Below are 17,094 nucleotides of genomic sequence, written 5' to 3'. Positions count from 1 at the left end.
CTGACCTCCTCAATCTATCCTTCAAACTTACCGAATCTAGGCGTCAGGTTCAACCCACAGCTGTTCTTCCTTCCCCACATCCGATCCCTGATCAAGACTGCCTTCCTCCACCTCCGCCACATTGCCCACCTCTGACCGTACCTTATCCCAGACGCAGCTGAAACATTCATCCATATATTCGTCACCTCTTGACTTGATTTCTCAAATGCCCTCTTTGCCAGTCTCTCCAGCACCACCATACACAGGATCCAGCTGATCCAAAACTCAGCTCCCCGCATACCCACCCACACTAAACTCCATACCCCCATCATACCAGTTCTAGTCAGGCTCCACTGGCTTCCTATTGCCAACCAGATCAATTTCAAGATCCTCATACACATTTTCAAATCCCTTCATGCCCTGGCACCTCCCTAACTCTCTGACCTGCTTAACCCCCAACCCACTGCCTCTGCTAGACTAGCTCCAGCCTTCTGCATGTTCCTCGTGCCCTCCATTCCACCATTGGTGGCCGTGCTTTCAGCCACTATGCCCCGAAACTCTGAAACATTCTTCCTCTATCCCTCCGCCTTGCCCCTTCGTTCCCCAACTTCAGGTCCCGCCTGAACACCTTCCTATTCGACCGTGCCTCCATCAATCCCACCCTCCCGGCGCTCTAGGAGGCTGCTCTGAATTAGGAGCATTATATAAATCCAAGTTGTGTTGTTATAGTATGTAAACATAATTATTATTATATATAATCTCACTACTAAGACCCCATTGTAATTAGATCAATTTTCAGTATTTTCAACAACTATTTTCGCATTTATATAGCACCCCTCATCAGGACAGCCCAGAGCACTTATTCAAAGTAAATATTATTGTCTATTTTAATGCAGAAGCATTAAGAGATTTTAAACCATGGTCCTGTCTGCTTATTACTGTTAAAGATCCAATGGCACTGTTAGAAATGTGAAGGGAGTTTATCCCAATATCCTGGCCAACAATCTCCCTGATAAAATTGGTCATTCATTGGTCATATTACATTGGAGTAATACTAATAATAATCCTTACATTTGGCATTGTGCCTTTCATGTCAGGGGGAATGTCCGAAAGTGCTTCACAAATATACTGTAAAGTGCAGTGACTGTGTTTTGTAGACGGACATGGCAGCAGATTTACACACAGCAATGGCCCACAAAGAGTTATGAAGTAAATGATCAATTTTATTTGTGGGATCGTTGCCCGGGAAAAACTCTCTTCTCTTTTTGAATAGTACCATGGGATCTTTAACGTCCCCTGAACAGGAAGATAAGGCCTTAGTTTAACATCTCCTCCTCCAACAATAGAACATCCCACTAACAACGCATTGGAGTATCACCTTAGAATACATTATATGAGTTCAAAGTCCTAAAATAGGACTTGATTCCACAACCTCCTGACTCAGAGGTGACTCTTAGCAATGTAGTCAGGCTGACACACAACTACCCACTGGTACAGCTGCAATACTTCTGGGAAGCTGATATTCATCCTTTCTATTTATTCACAGCTTCAATAGCTAGTACGCAGTTCTAAAGGATAAACATTGCGAAGCCTATGATTGATGGTGCTAATTGGCTGCTGCGTTTCGCCCACAAATAGTCAATTCACTTTACAGTCTATTCTGTGAAGCACTTTGAGACGTCGAGATGACGTGAAAAGCGCTATATCAAATGCAAGGATTATTATTATTATAATATATAAACACGGTTGGAAAAAACAACCAGTTGACGTGTTAAAATATCAACTGCTCTCTGGTGTATTTGACATATTTTGCCCATAAAATATACAGTCAATTCACTTTACAGTGTATCCAGTGAAGCGCTTTGAGACTTCTCGACAACATGATAAGGTGCTATATCAAATGCAAGAGTTATTATTAGTAGTATCATCATTATTATTACTCTCTTCCTCCCATCCACAAAGATATTCACCAGAAGCGAATCATGCAATGTATTGGATTTCACTGTCCTCTTCTGGATTGGCTTCAAATACAATTTGTTTCGATAGTCGATCACGCCATCCTCCTCCAACGCCTTTCCTCCATCATCCACCTCAGTAGGACCGCACTCGCCTGGTTCGAGTCGTACCTCACAAACCACCAGCATACATCTGCACAAACGACTTCTCCTCCTGCTCTCACCCGGTTACCTGCGGGGTACCCCAAGGATCCATCCTTGGCCCCCTCCTCTTTCTGATCTACATGCTCCCTCTTGGGGATGTCATTTCCACATGTATGCGGGTGACACCGAACTCTATTTTTCCACCTCTCTTTGCGACCCCCAGTCCCCTGATGTTCTGTCAGCCTGCCTGTCAGGTTTCAGGGGCTGGATGAGCGCAAATTTCCTTCAGTTGAATGTTGACAAGACGGAAGACTTTGGCTCTCGACAACATCTAAAATCTGGTCACCTTCCTCCCCCTCCCCCTGGCTCGGCCCCGGGATCCGTTACTGTAAAGCGCTCTGAGACGCCGTCCGGCGTGGAGGGCACTATATAAATCCAAGTTGTTGTTGACAGAGAATGTGATTGGTGATGCTAGTTGGTATCAGGAGTTGGTAACTGGTCGGTGAGTCAGTGACTAGAGGGCATCAATTTAAGATAGTTAGCAAACAAGGAAATGGGAAGATTAGGGGAAACATTTTTAGGATGTGGAATGCCAAGCCCAGGAGTGATGGCTGAGGCAGAATCCATATTAGCTTTCAAAAGGGACCAAGATAGATATCTAAAGAGGAATAAACTGCAGGCATATGAGCAAAAGACAGGTAAATGAGATTGGAAGGATTGGTCTTTAAAAGCACAGACACGAAGGTGATCTTTGCTGTAAATTTCCAGGGATGGAAGAAACAGAATAGCCAGTCAATGTTATTACTGGAACGAAAAGCCATATCAAGCACTGATCTCTCAAGATAGAGATCTTTACATTACTTAGTTATAATTGACAACATGTATATTGACAACAAGCCCAGTGTAGACACCCCTACCCCCCAGCACCCTGACTTCAGTGTTAACCAACATTGTTGATTCTCACAGAATCCTTCAGGGGGAGAGCTCTCTGCATGGCATGAAGAGAGGCCTAGAAAAGGGGGAAAATGGGAAAGGAAAATTGGAGGGAAAGATAAAATGAAATGAAACTGGTGCAAGGGAGCAAGAGAGCCACAGTGATATGTAAGGGCTTGGCTTCCATGTGTTCTGTGACTGAGGCTCTGCCTGCATTACTGTTTAATAAAACACTGACCTCCTCAACCTGCTGGTATCATTCGTCACCACTGGCTAATCACAACAACCCAAAGCACAGACATCAGTCTCCAGACTCAAGATAATAATATTAATCTTTCTCTGCAGCCCAACTCCCAAATCATGACAGGATAATCTGTTTCATGAGAGAATTTTGCAATATTGTAGGGTGCAGATAAGGCACTTTTTTTTAATAAAATGTCCATTCCATATCTTGGCAATACTGTTTGTTTCAGCAAACATTAGTTTCCACAAATGCATTTTAACCTTTTCCTATTTGAAATGCCGGCATTCGTTTTCAAGATCCCTGGAGGTAATAATAATAATCCTTGCATTTATTAATAATTAATTATTATTTATTTTTTCTTAATAATTAATGATAATTGCATTAAATTGGGACGTCCTCCCGACGTGAAAGGCGCTATACAAATGTCATCTTGTTGTTGCGTTTGATATAGTGTTTTATCACGTCTTCAAGATGTCTCAAAGCGCTTCACATAATATGCTGTGATGTGAATGGACTGTATATTTTGTGGGCGAAACTCTGCAACCAATTGCACACAACAGTGTCTCACAACAATCATGGATTGCGTGACTAATTTATTATTATTATTTGAAGGAATTATTACCCCCAGAAATGCTATCTGCCAATCGACTAACAACCAGGTTCCTACTTACTGCTCGGTAAACAGAGTCTTGTAGAGAAAGGAAACTTGCCCAACGTTTCGCCCTACCGGGAATCGAACCCAGCTCTATTGCTTGCAAAGCGAATGCTCTAACCACTGAGATATTCCGTGAAAAAGACCTTTAGTACACTTGATCAGTATAGAATTATACAGCACAGAAGGAGGCCATTCGGCCCATCATGTCTATGCCGGCTCTTTGAAATGTGCTATCCAATTCAATCCCCCGTGCTCTCCCCATAGCCCTGCAAACTTGTTCCTCCCCAAATAATTATCTACTTCTCTCTTGAAAGTTGTTATCGAATCGGCTTCCACCGCTCTTTCAGGCAATGCAGTCCAGATCCGAACAACTCGCTGTGTGAAAAAATTTCTTCTCGCCTCCCCTCTGTTTCTTTTAACAATGATTTTAAATCAATGTCCTCGGGTTACCGACCCACCCAATAGTTTCTCCTTGTTCACCTTATTAAATCCCCTCATAATTTTGAAAACTTCTATTAAGTCTCCGCTTAACCTTCTGTGCTCCAAGGGGAATAATCCCAGCTTCTCTCGCCTCTCCTGATAACTGAAGTTCCTCATTCCTGGTACCATCCCGGTAAATCTGCTTTGCACCCTCTCCAATGCCTTGACATCCTTCCTAAAGTGTGGGGCCCAGAACTGAACAAAGTCTCCAGTGTTTTATAAAGGTTCATCATAACTTCCCAATTTTTGTATTCTATGCCCCTATTTATAAAGTCTAGTATCCCGTATGCCATTTTAACAGCTTTATCTGCCTGTCCTGCCACCTTCAAAGATTTACTGATATGAACCCTCAGGTCTCTCTGTGCCTTCACCCCTTTAAGATTGTACCATCAGCGTATATGGCCTCTCCTCATTCTTCCTCCCAAAATGCATCACTTTGCATTTCTCCACATTAAATATCATCTGCCGCGTGTCTGCCCACTTTACCAGTCTGTCCATATCCATTTGCAGTCTGCGACTATCCTCCTCAGTTTACTACTTTTCCTAGCTTAGTATCATCTGCAAACTTGGATATTGTACTTCTATATCCACGCTACCACTGCCCTTTAATACCTCGGGCTTCTATTTTGCTTACAAGTCTCTTATGTGGCACTTTATGAACTCCTTTTGAAAATCCATATAAACTACATCAATTGCACTACCTTCATCCATTCTCTGTTATTTCATCAAAAAACTCTTATCAAATTTGTTAGACATGCTTTGCCTTTAACAAATTCTTCCGGAATAACCACCAAACTGTTACAGTAGTTAAATAAATCCACTGTCCTGGATTTCTACCACCCTTTCTGATATCCCATTCCAGCTGTTGTTCCTGGTGTTTGTCCTAAAATTGTCCTTCACATCCTTGAACCTATGTATTCTTACTTAGCTGGCTTGGCTCATCCAAAAGTATTGTTCTGGGTTAACTTTCTCAATCCTACCAGACATCTTAAGGGACATACCTATTAGCCCCTTCTGAAATGTCTCCTGTGAAGGTTGAACACTCTAGCTTATCTGGTTGCCACAGCTCGTCCCTCTATCCCATGAACATGGAGGATCATACTTATCGCTCTCAATAGCAAGCTATCATTTTGTTTGGCTGTTTGTTTTTTGCCATTACTGGACATGGGGTGTAATGTTTAAAAGCTTAGAAATATTGGGACCAAAACTGCAATATGCGAAGTGTTAATTAACAGTTATAGTGTTAATTAACAAATCATTGAGAAAAGAGACAATTAGTGGGTTAATTCTTGATTGGTTCATAAGTGTGTTAGAAGCAGACCCTTCCCCCATCAGTTTACAATAGTTACCTCCAGAAACCAGTCAGACTTGGATTTCTCGCTTGCAGAATGCATTGAACTGTCTATAGTTAACATAATCAACGGATAACACACCAACTAGCTGCTTTTTCAACAATGTGTTACTAACAATTAGCACTGTTCACATATATATCACGATTTACCTGTAAGATACTGACGCAACTCTTGATTTTGTTAGGCTTGATACAGAAGTCATCTTAACTTCAGAAACGGTTGTTTTATTTAACCGTCCGCAGGTTAAATTGCTTTTTCACCAAGGTCTTCTAAGGTAAGGTAATGAGTGCTCCCCAAAGAGTGCACGGAAACTCAAAAAGACGTCTCAAGAGCAGAGTTAAACTGTAAGAGAGGATTTGACCTAAACTTCAGTGGTCACAAAAGGTTTAAATATGTGTTCCTTCCCCCCTCCACTCTCACTCTGTGCCAGATCACAGAAAGTTTACATTGCTCTTCATAGTGCAAAACAAACTGGAGGTGCACGGTATTTGAAATGAAAAAAACAACACACCACAGAACATAGAACTACACAAAAGTAAAGCACTTAAAGGGCTTTGCTGAATCAGAATTGTTTACCTATTTTTGCTTTCAAAGCCTGAACGAGGACATTCCGTGCATGTCTAATATCTTCTGTTTTCATGTTTCCAGCATTAGGACTTGTATCTTCTGATCTCTGCTTTTCAGTGCATTGATAACCCAAACTGCTTTTTCTCGTTTGCCAGCATGAGACCTTGCTACACAATGAATATTAATAAAGCAATTCCAAATGTGTTACCTCTGTGCTTTCACGTCGGGATGTCATTGGGCATCAGTGCCTAACTGCCTTTACACAGTGTACAAGGGGTAAGGCCAGTCAGAATATTTTTGTACACAAAAGATTATTAAGATGTGGAACACGTTGCCACAAGTGGCTACTGAGTTCCAAGTCTATTATGTCATTTAAAAGGGAATTGGACAAACACTTGAAGAATAAAGGTACGATAGGGGAGGGGGGAGAACGGGATTTAAAGTAAATGATGCATTTGCACTGCATGATTATTACTGTGTGCTCTCCAACATGGAGACCTGCATGATTAATGCACTGTGGCAAACAGTGGAGGAAGAATATGATGCAAAAAGTCTATCTGCGCAAAAGTCTATTTGTGTAACAAAATTTGAATCAGCTGCCTTTTTTCATCACAATCCCACGTACAATCGACTGCCCTTATTACTGCACCTTATCCTGATGGAAAATTCAAAGATGAGAATAATCCTTGCGTTTGACACAGCACCTTTCACGGAGGTAGGAAGCCTCAAAGCGCTTCTCCGGATTTTCTGTAAAGAGTAGTGACTGGATTTTTTTATACTCTCTGTATTTTTGTAAGATCAAAGCTGCAAACAGGCAGCCCCCAAAAGTGCAAGTGAAGAAGCTATGATTGAACAAGTGATACTAAACAAAATTAAACAAAAGTGTTCTTGACACAGAAAACGAGAGGCCTCAAATACCTCCTCGTTTTGGGGCGTAAAGTCCCAACTAGGTCTAGATTTTCTCTATCAACATCTCAGAGATCACAGAATTTGGCAAGTTCTTGAATTCAGTCATAATTCTGAAACCATATTTCTGTACTCTTCGAAAGAACTTGCAGTAAAACAGCTTCAGATTTAAGACTGCATTTAAGAACTTACCACATTCTGGACACTCTGAAATGTTTTTGTTAATAAAGTAAATTTAGATCCAGGTGGAATTTCTACCGCTTTTGCTGTGAGACCATTTTGTCTTAAAATTTAAGATAATGCAGAATTCTTCCATTCAGTTTTAATTTGTAAGCTAGTTCTTTCTAAGAACTCACAGTGCCTTATCACTCTGTGTAATTCAATGCTAGGCAGATTGAATTTTGGATAGCGAGCAGCTTTGAAGCTGCCAAAACTACCTTCAAGACGAACCTAAAAAGAAAGAATCCAGTGGCTCTGCAGTAAACAACCCCAGTAAATGTAACAGCTATTGCCAGGTGTCTTTCTAGAATTTCAGAACACTTACACCAGTGACACAGGGTGTTTCAGGCCGGGAAATCCAACTATCTTTGCCTGTAAGTCCATATGACATTAAAATTAAAACTTAAAATTTAAATTTAAGAATGTTTAGATTCTTAAAATGGACCAACTTTTAAATTGAGATCGCATTTAAGTATTTCCGCCTTGGCTCTGAGTTTGGAGAAGCAGCTTAAACTTTGAGAGGCTTTTTCTAGCAGCAAGAAGCCAGCCTGTCTGCTCTCTCTGCTCAGCAGGCTCTGATCTCTCTGCTCAGCAGGCTCTGATCTGTCCCTCTAACAATTAATTGCCCCAAATAAAATTGGTCACTTACTCCATGGCTGTTTGTAGGCACTGCTGTGCACAAATTTGCTGCCATATCTGCCCACGAAACCCATGGTCACTCGACTTTACAGTATATTCTGTGAAGCGCTTTGGGACCTCCCTTTTGTTGAGTTTTGGGCAGCTCCCTTATGTTGTGGAAACCAGCTTAACAGTGGTTGTGGTCTGTATCGGGTTAGAACAGGCAATGCCTTTAACCATTAAACTGTGCTGAGATTTGTTTTTCACCAAAACTCGTTTGTCTTTGCAAACAGCAGCTTTTTTTTATCCTGAGTCCCAACTCCCAGGTTAAATAATCTTGCGCTTTACAAATAATAGGCCTTGCATTTGATATAGCATCTTATCACGTCGTTGAGACATCTCAAATCACTGCAAAGAATATACTGTAGAGTGAATTGACTATTTTTTTTGACGAAACAAAAATAAATTTAAAGAAGATATTGCCATGAGAAACATACCACTATTAAGCAGCCTCTTGCCATTGTCTTTAGCCTTCTTAGTTATCACAATTCATCATGATCTCAGTCTTCATAAGCCTGATACATAATGCAAAGCTGCAGTGTTGTAGTAAATTATTCATTGTGACATTTCTTCTTCCAGCTACTATTGAATGAATTATTGTTTCCTATCATCACCAGAGCACCAAGGAGGCATATTCATTAAACTCGTTTGTAATTTACTGATAGGCAACGTAGATTCAAATAGGTCATTGTAACTGAATATTTAATTGCACAGAAATTAAAAATTTATCATCCCTGCTTTAATGTTATCAATATGTTTTCACAAGTGGTATGAATACAGAATTATATGTACAATTTTAAGTTGATGAACTTGAACTATTATAACTAACATTTTAATGGGGAAAAAGAAAAAGATGCACATAACATGATACACTAATTATCACCAGTGATAAGTATGATGTGCTGATTATCATTGTTGCTAAGTATGCGGTATATAATGTGATAATTATGCAGCATGTTATCTGATAATTATCACCGGAGATAATTATATAATTGCAATATGATAAATATCATAGCTGATATAATGTGACACCTCTCAGTTTTCAGTTTCTGATGATAAATATAATAATTTGTGCATTTGATACAGCAAATAATCATTGTCAAAAGATCAAGGTGGATTACAGGATACACTGTAAATTGGTAAGATAGTGTATTTTAATTTTATAGGAATTGTTGGCCTGAACACCAGGATAAATTCGCTTCTCTTTTCAAATAGTGTCATGGTATCTTTAATGTCCATCTGAACAGGTCAACAAATAGACTCAGTTTAACATCTTATCCGAAGGACGACACCTCCAAAAATGCACACCCCAAGACTGCATTTGGATGGTCAGCAGAGGTTATATGCTTTCCAAGCCCCGACTTGGGACATGAACATTTTTACAATGCCCCAGATCAAAAATAATTTATCATTCTCACTTTATGGCTGTTTGTGCAACATCTCCCCTTATGGCTGTTTGTGCAACATCTCCCCATGCACATTGGTTGCCAAATTGGTTGTCTACCTAGAGTCACCACAATTTACAGAAAAATGCCACAACGTATTTCAAGATATTTTTACATTATAAAGTGCTATATCAAATGTGGTAATTATTATTAGATGCAGTGCAAAGCTTGCTGTACACTGACTCAGCAGTGTGCAGTGATCACAAATGACAGAAGAGTAGGAAGAAAGGCGTGGGTGTGACATTCACAAGTCTTTATTGCCTCTCTTTATCAAGCTGGTAAGGACAAGTGTTAATTTGACAAATTGTTGGAAGTTTAATACTGTTGCCAAGATAGGAAATGTGTTCACTGTTCCAATCATTTCAATTGGGATCCTTTTAAGTATAGAGAGAGGGTATTTATCCCAGCAGCCTAGATTAAGTTCAAAATCAGCCAACCAGAGATTCAAATAAATAATGAACCACACCCTGCATTTATATAGTGCATCAGCATTTTCAAATGTTTAACTCGTTGCACGTAAAATATGTTGTAGGTGAATGCATCAGGCTATTTGTGCACAGCAAAGCCCGTTAAAAAAGTGCTTTTAGTCCATAAACTCAGACCTCCTGTTATATGAAACGAATGGTTGCAGGATGTCTTCACTTCCAGATCATCGTAGCTGTGCAGATGCAGGAAGCTGGCCACCAGCACTGATGGCCTGAAGCCTCTCACATTTTGGTTTAGCGCAAGTCCACAGTGTAACTACGCTTTAATATAGGGTCTACCCTGTAACAACAACTTGGATTTATATAGCGCTCTTCACCCAGAAGGCATCTCAGAGCGGTTCACAGTAACGGACCCCGGGGCCGAGCCAGGGAGAGGAGGAGGAAGGTGACCAAAGGTGCGGTCGAAAAGAAAGGTCTTCAGCCGAGACCTGAAAATAGGAAGAGAGGGCACAAAGCTAAGGGAGTGAGGAAGGCAGTTCCAGAGCCTTGGGAGGTAGTGGCTGAAGGCACGGCCGCCGAGGGTGGAGCGGAGGATTCGGGGGACAAGGAGGAGGCCAGACCTGGAGCAACGAAGGCAACGGGCACTGTTGTGAGAAGAGAGGAGACAAAGCACATTATATTGGAGTCACTGAGTTACTATGAAATGTGGGAAAAACACCCTACAAACACCAAAGACTGATCACTAATTTGTTTTTTCGTGAATTCAGATGAAGACAGAATAATATTAATGCTTGAATTTGTTGTAGTGTCTCATGTCGAGCAGCTGACTCAAATTGCTTCACAGATTTACTGGGAAGCGTAGTGACTGTATTTTATACGTGAATGTGTCAGCCAATTTGCACACAGCAATATCCCACAAAAAGCCATGAAGTGAATGACCAAATTTATCTGGGGAGTTGTTGGCCATGATACTAGAAGAATCTTCCATCTCTTATCAAATAGTGCCATGGGATCTTTAACGTTCACCAAACACAAGCAGACAGGACCTTGGTTGAATGTCTCATCCGAAGGACGTCACCTCTGACATTGAAGTGCCAGCCTTGACTGCGAATCAATAATACTAAATCCACGCAGATGCCTAGGTTTGCATCGACTCTGCTTTCTCTTTCCTCCTGAGTGCAGTATGTGTGCAAAAGCGTCTAATTAGAGCCCATCACAGCCTCAGATGCCTTAAATGACAGTTACATGGTTCATGAAGGGAGTATACTGAGATCAAAGAGATTACCCACATTAGCATTCAGCTAATCACTTCGGCCTTGGCCAGCCATTCAATCCGAGATTCAAGGGAACGGGAGAGGAAAGGACAGGAACATTAACACTTTACTGCAAGTGAAAACAGTGATCTCAAGGGTGCAGCTGTGCCCTGCACTGAGAGTCAGGGAATTATCACCAAACAATTTCTGCTAATTAGACGAAGCTGAACACTAGACACTCACAGGAGGGGGATCTGGGACTCAGCCACCTACACTAATAACAATAATCCATGCATTTAACATAGCATCTTTCACATCGGGAGAATGTCTCAAAGTGCTTCACAGAATCATGGTGAAGTGCAGTTACTTTATTTGTAGGCAAAACGAGACAGCCAGTTTGCATACAGCAATGTTTTACAAACAGCATGAACCCACAACCTTCTGAATCAGAGGCAAGAGTGCTACCAACTGAGCCAGGCTGACACCACATCGCACCCACTGTTTACTTACTCACGTCAGCTAACTTCGGAGAAAATTCTCGGTGAGTTCATATTTATTTAAGTATGTGACAATATAGTGCCGTGCATCATGTTCATTACACAGAACATTCATCTATCATATGATGACAATCTATGTTTTGAGCTGTTTAAACTTAAGCAATATCCCAATGCACATTGTGGATCCCCAAGCCTTGGCTCTTACCCACAAGCACCTATTATCTGGAATTAGACAGGTAGGGTGCTTCCCTCTAGGGAGAGAGTGTGCCATTCCAGATGCATGGAAATTTCCTTGGAAGGTGGCATATACATCAAATTGGTCACTCACTCCATGGCTGTTTGTGGGACACAGCTATGTGCAAATTGGTTGCTGCATTCTACCACAAAATAAACAGACACACATTACTCTAAATCCTGTGAAATGCGTTGAGATAACTCGACAGTGAGATTATAATATAATAATCCTTGCATTTGATATAGCACTTTTCACATCTTCTCGATGTCTCAAAGCGCTACACAGAATATACTGTGAAGTGAACTGACCGTATATTTGTGTGCAAAATGCAGCAGCCAATTGTGCACAGCAATGTCCCACAAACAGTCGTGGATTGAAAATGACCAATTTATTATTGTTTTGTTTTGAAGGGATTATTATTAGGCGTGTGCATTATAGTGATCAATTGCAAGGATTATTATTATACTATTATATGTGGATTCCTCAGTCTGGTTTGGATATTCTTAAGCATGATGATGAGTTTCTGCATGTGTCAGACCAAAAAAAACTCTTGTTGCCAATGCACAGAAAATACAGTAGCTGTACAATAAACTTTCACTGTCAACGCATGGAGGTGTATTGTTCACTGTGAATGTTTTATTGCAGGGTAGAATATCTACTGAAGCGATTGGCACAGTTTGCTAAACACGTGGCACAACTCACAGCAAAAAGGCACCATATGTCAGTGTGACCAAATGATGCACATCTGTTCTCTGCAACAAAGACTCTTTGAAGAAGGAGTCACCATTATTGTTCCAGTTTACAAGTCAAACTGTTACAAAGAGCTTTCATTAACTTTTACATCCTTTTTTGTGAGTTTGTTTTACACAAATGATGAATGCAGAGGAGTTACTGACCATGACATTGCAAAGGCACTGAAGCGATAGCGAAGAGAGTCACCATCTGAAGGAGCTTCAGAGGTCTGACGATGTCAGCCTTGTGTGTTAATTCAGTTCCGTGCATTGTAATGCTAAGTGGAAGCTTGAGACTGAGAGAACTATTGCTCCACGGGACACAATGATTCCTGTGCTGTTGTGGCTGGAAGAAGACTTGGGAATATTAAATTCCCCTCACTTTTTGAATAACGCTATGAGATTTTTAACAACTTGCATTTGTATGTCTCCCCTCACGCAGGGTAGCGTCCCAGAGCGCTCGACAGCACGAAACTGAGCCGGGGGGGGACGACAAGGGACGTGACTTTAGGCACAGTCGAAAAGGAAAGTCTTCAGGAGCGACCTGGGGAAGCGGGGGCGAAGCACAAACATACAAACAAAAAGTCCACCTCAGCAGGCAGTTTAACGTTTGATCCAAAGGACTGCATCTCTCACAGCAAAACGCTTCCCCCAGCAACACATTAGAGGGTCAGCCTATGCTGTAACATGGGAGTTGAACCCACAACCTTCTGACTCAGAGGCAAGAGTGCTTCCAAAATAGCCGGGCTGACACCGCTATATATAACGCTGCAGTGGAGCGGAGCAGATTTGAAGAAATTAATCTTCTTATTAATACAGTTTTAAACAGAGGTAACGGCAATTGAAGGGTGTTCCAGGTTTATTAGGTAAGCTGACAGATCAAAAGAGTTCATTGTGACCTTTGCAGAAGGGTATTGAATTCATTGGTAATATAATCACTGTCAGCTTTGAGAAATAATGTTTAGTTAACTAGTCACAGGAATTGTAAATCCAGTATATCTCCTGCTGAAGATATTATTGCTAGATTGGTGTCAATTGATCTTTGACCCCACAGTCTAGGCAAGTCACTCCCTATGTGTGCTGGGGAAGTGCTACATTGTTGGAGGTACCATGCTTCAGATGAGAGGTTCAATCGAGGTCCCATTTGCCTGTTCAGGTGGATGTTAAAAACCCCCATTCAAAATGGAGTTTCTCCTGAGAACAACCCCCTGGATTAAAAAAAAGTCATTTAATTCATGGCTATTTATGGGACATTGCTGTGTGTCTGTCTGCAATGTTCAACAACAAAATAGTCACCACGTGTTACAGTAAATCCCGTGAAGCACTTTGAGACATCCTCCTAATGTGAAAGGGCACTATATCAAATGCAAGGATTCATTATTAGCATTATTACTGACTGTTCAACCTATTATACTGTATTGGTGAAACAGAGAAAATCTGACCCAGCTCAAAGTTCCCTTTTCCTCAATCGATCGCACTAAAGCCAACAAGTGCAGCCTTCGTTCCGAAGGCAAGGTAAAAATAATAATCCTTACATTTGACATAGCACCTTAGCACATCATCGAGATGCTCATAGCACTTCACAGGATTGACTAATAGAGCACTGTGCATTAGCATAGCACGCACTCCACCACTGACATATACAGAAACCCATCACTATGCTTAAGAGTATGCAAACCAAATTGAGAATTCCATGCATCCCACCTGCACATGGAAACACAGTGCAAGCACTGTGCATTCAAATAGCCTAGATATGTGGAAACTGATGGGGAAACATTAAGAAAAAACAGCAATGAGTGAGTTATGAAAAGCTAAGTATCCGCCTGGCTCAATTTTGTCTCTGGATAAGGTTTGGGTCCAAGCACAATGTTGGGACTTGAACTTGGTCTAAGTTGACACTCCAGTGCAGTATTGGGGGAAATCTGATTATTGAAGAGCCTATCTTTTAGATGGTTTAGGTTCAGGTGAACATTAAAGATTCTGTGAAATTACACAATATGAGAAGTGTCCTGGCCAACAATCCTCCAGTCATTTTGGTCATTAATTGGTCATTTTTCTCAGTTATTAGTGGGCCTTTAATGGCGTAGGTAGTTTTGCCCGCAAAAACAACAACAACTTGCAGGGTAGCATCCCAATGTTTGCTTGTGAAGTGCTTTTTTAATGTGACAAGGTACAACAAGGTACCTTAGTACTTTACTATGATACTGCACTAAGAATGCTAGCTTTAAAAACTCCAAAGCCCACCTCAAGATTTACTTCTTTGACAAAATTTTTGGTCATCTAACTCCTCCAACCCTTGGTTCAGGTACCCATCTAGCTGTGTTAAGCATTTTGAGACATCCTGCTTTCATAAAAGATATATAAATGTAAATTGAATTATAATTCCAAAGATCTTCTACAGATAATTTTAGTGATCAAAGTAATAATAATAATTCTTGCATTTGATACAGCGCCTTATCACGTCGAGACATATCAAAGCGCTTCACAGAATATATTTAAGGGAAAGCTGGATAGTTACATGACGGAGAAAGGAATAAAAGGTTATGCTTGAAGGCTTAGTTGAGGAAAGGCAGGAGGAGGCTTATGTGGAGCATAAACACCGGCATAGACTAGTTGGGCCGAATGGCCTGTTTCTGTGCTGTATATTCCAATGTATATTGTAAAGTGAATTGACTGTATATTTTGTGGGTGAAATGCAGCAGCCAATTGCACACAGCAGTGTCCTACAAACACCGTGGATTGAGTGACAAATTATTGTAATTTTTCTTTTTTGGAAGGGATTATTACCCCCAGAAAAGCAATCCACCAATCATCTAACAATTGGGTTCCTACTTAATGCTACGTAAACAGAGTTGTGCAAGGATTATTATATAACTTTTTCGTGGATTGCCAATTAATTCTCCTACAAGCAGTTCAATCTCATTTACACGAGTTATAAACTGACATATCAACCCGCATAAATGTACACACAGATTATTCCCTTCCAAGCCTGATCCATGTTCCCTGTATTCCCAGACAAGATGCAAACTCAGCATGGTCCACCTTCTCTGCCTGTTGCTCGCTAGCCCCAGGGGAAACTTTCTATAGAGCGAGTCAACGAAAGGCAGTGATACCCAAATGAACTTTTCAGAATATTTTCCTTGGGCTGGCTCATGAAATAAATAATAATCCCTTCAAATAATAATTTAGTCACTCAATCCACAACTATTTGTGGGACACTGCTGTGTGCAATTGGCTGCCATGTTTCGCCCACAAAATACAATCAATTCAGTTTCTATGAAGTGCTTTGAGATGTCTCAATGACATGAAAAGATGCTATATCAAATGCAAAGATTATTATATAGTGCTATAAAAATGCTAGTCCCTCTCATTGCTATACTTAGCAATCAAAGTATGACAGACATCAATGTAAAGTTTCCAACAATCAAGACTCCGTGAATTTGCAATTATCTCAAAATACTGTAGAGCTCTGACAATCAGCCTGTGGCCTCATTACAAGCTGGTCATCCACCAACCTACCATTTCCTTAGTCGTGTCTGGAGTTCATGTATAAACTTCCTCCAGTCTTCATTTCCTGGTTTTCAAATAAAACAAAAGAACCACGAGAGAATCTTGCTTTTTTTCTTTCTCTCCGTCTCTGTGATGGCGTTAAAAGAACTCCTTAAATATCCACAAACTCAAGGTGGAGCAGAACCATCTGCTGAACTGGGAGCAACTCGGCAGAAAACGTGGACGGAGAAAGGAGGTCAGCTAAGAACCCAAGTCTGTGCATTCAGCCCACGGCCCGGGAAAAGGCTTTGTCTGGTGAAAAATACAAGAGAACAATTGTTTTCTACTGGATTAAACAGACTCTCAACCTTCAAGGTTAATTGGGATGGAATCTAGCCAATGTCATTAAAACTGAGGAGAGAAACAGGGGGAAACTTCACATAGTTCACATGACCAGCAAAATATTGTCAGGAAACTACCAGAACTACTTGTTCAGCATAAAAATAAATTAACGTTTAGCTAAAGCACTTTAAAGTGCTGGGGCAACAGTGTTTAAGTAAAGGGTGATGGCTGATCCTTCGTTATTTTCCCAAACAGGATGTCTAATTATGGTTTTGAAAGAGCTACAGATTAGTACCAACCACAGGTCCCATCCTCCTAAAAGCAATCAAATATAAACAATTTGGGTATTTAACAAGTTTGCCTACAAAAATACATAATCAAAACACACTTTGAGACATTCCCTCCTGATGTGAAAGGTGCTGCATCAAATGCAAGGATTATTATTTCTATTTTATTTTGCAAATTACACAGAATGCGTTCTCAATAAAGCCAATATTAAATCTGGTTCACGCACTGGCTCTCCACCTCGTCACGGAGTTTGGTTTCTGATACCCAATGCTTCAAT

General features: G+C 40.8%; 1 protein-coding gene across 3 annotated transcripts in view; it reads right to left on the bottom strand.

Moving 5' to 3' along the window:
- Nucleotides 1-17,094, bottom strand: part of jcada (junctional cadherin 5 associated a) — a 92,015-nt gene that overhangs the window by 34,829 nt on the left and 40,092 nt on the right. The window contains exon 3 of one of the 3 annotated variants that reach the window (XM_007905439.2): nucleotides 16,218-16,499. The exons of the other annotated variants lie outside the window; for them this stretch is intronic. The gene's annotated coding sequence lies outside the window, so the exon portion shown is untranslated. The remainder of the gene's footprint in view (nucleotides 1-16,217; nucleotides 16,500-17,094) is intronic. 3 annotated transcript variants of the gene reach the window in all.

This window comes from Callorhinchus milii, unplaced genomic scaffold (genome assembly GCF_018977255.1).
Source record: "Callorhinchus milii isolate IMCB2004 unplaced genomic scaffold, IMCB_Cmil_1.0 Scaffold2, whole genome shotgun sequence".
In the NCBI taxonomy this organism is placed as follows: domain Eukaryota; kingdom Metazoa; phylum Chordata; class Chondrichthyes; order Chimaeriformes; family Callorhinchidae; genus Callorhinchus; species Callorhinchus milii.
Note: the sequence above shows the minus strand (reverse complement) of the source record. Positions and strands in the feature narration are given on the sequence as shown.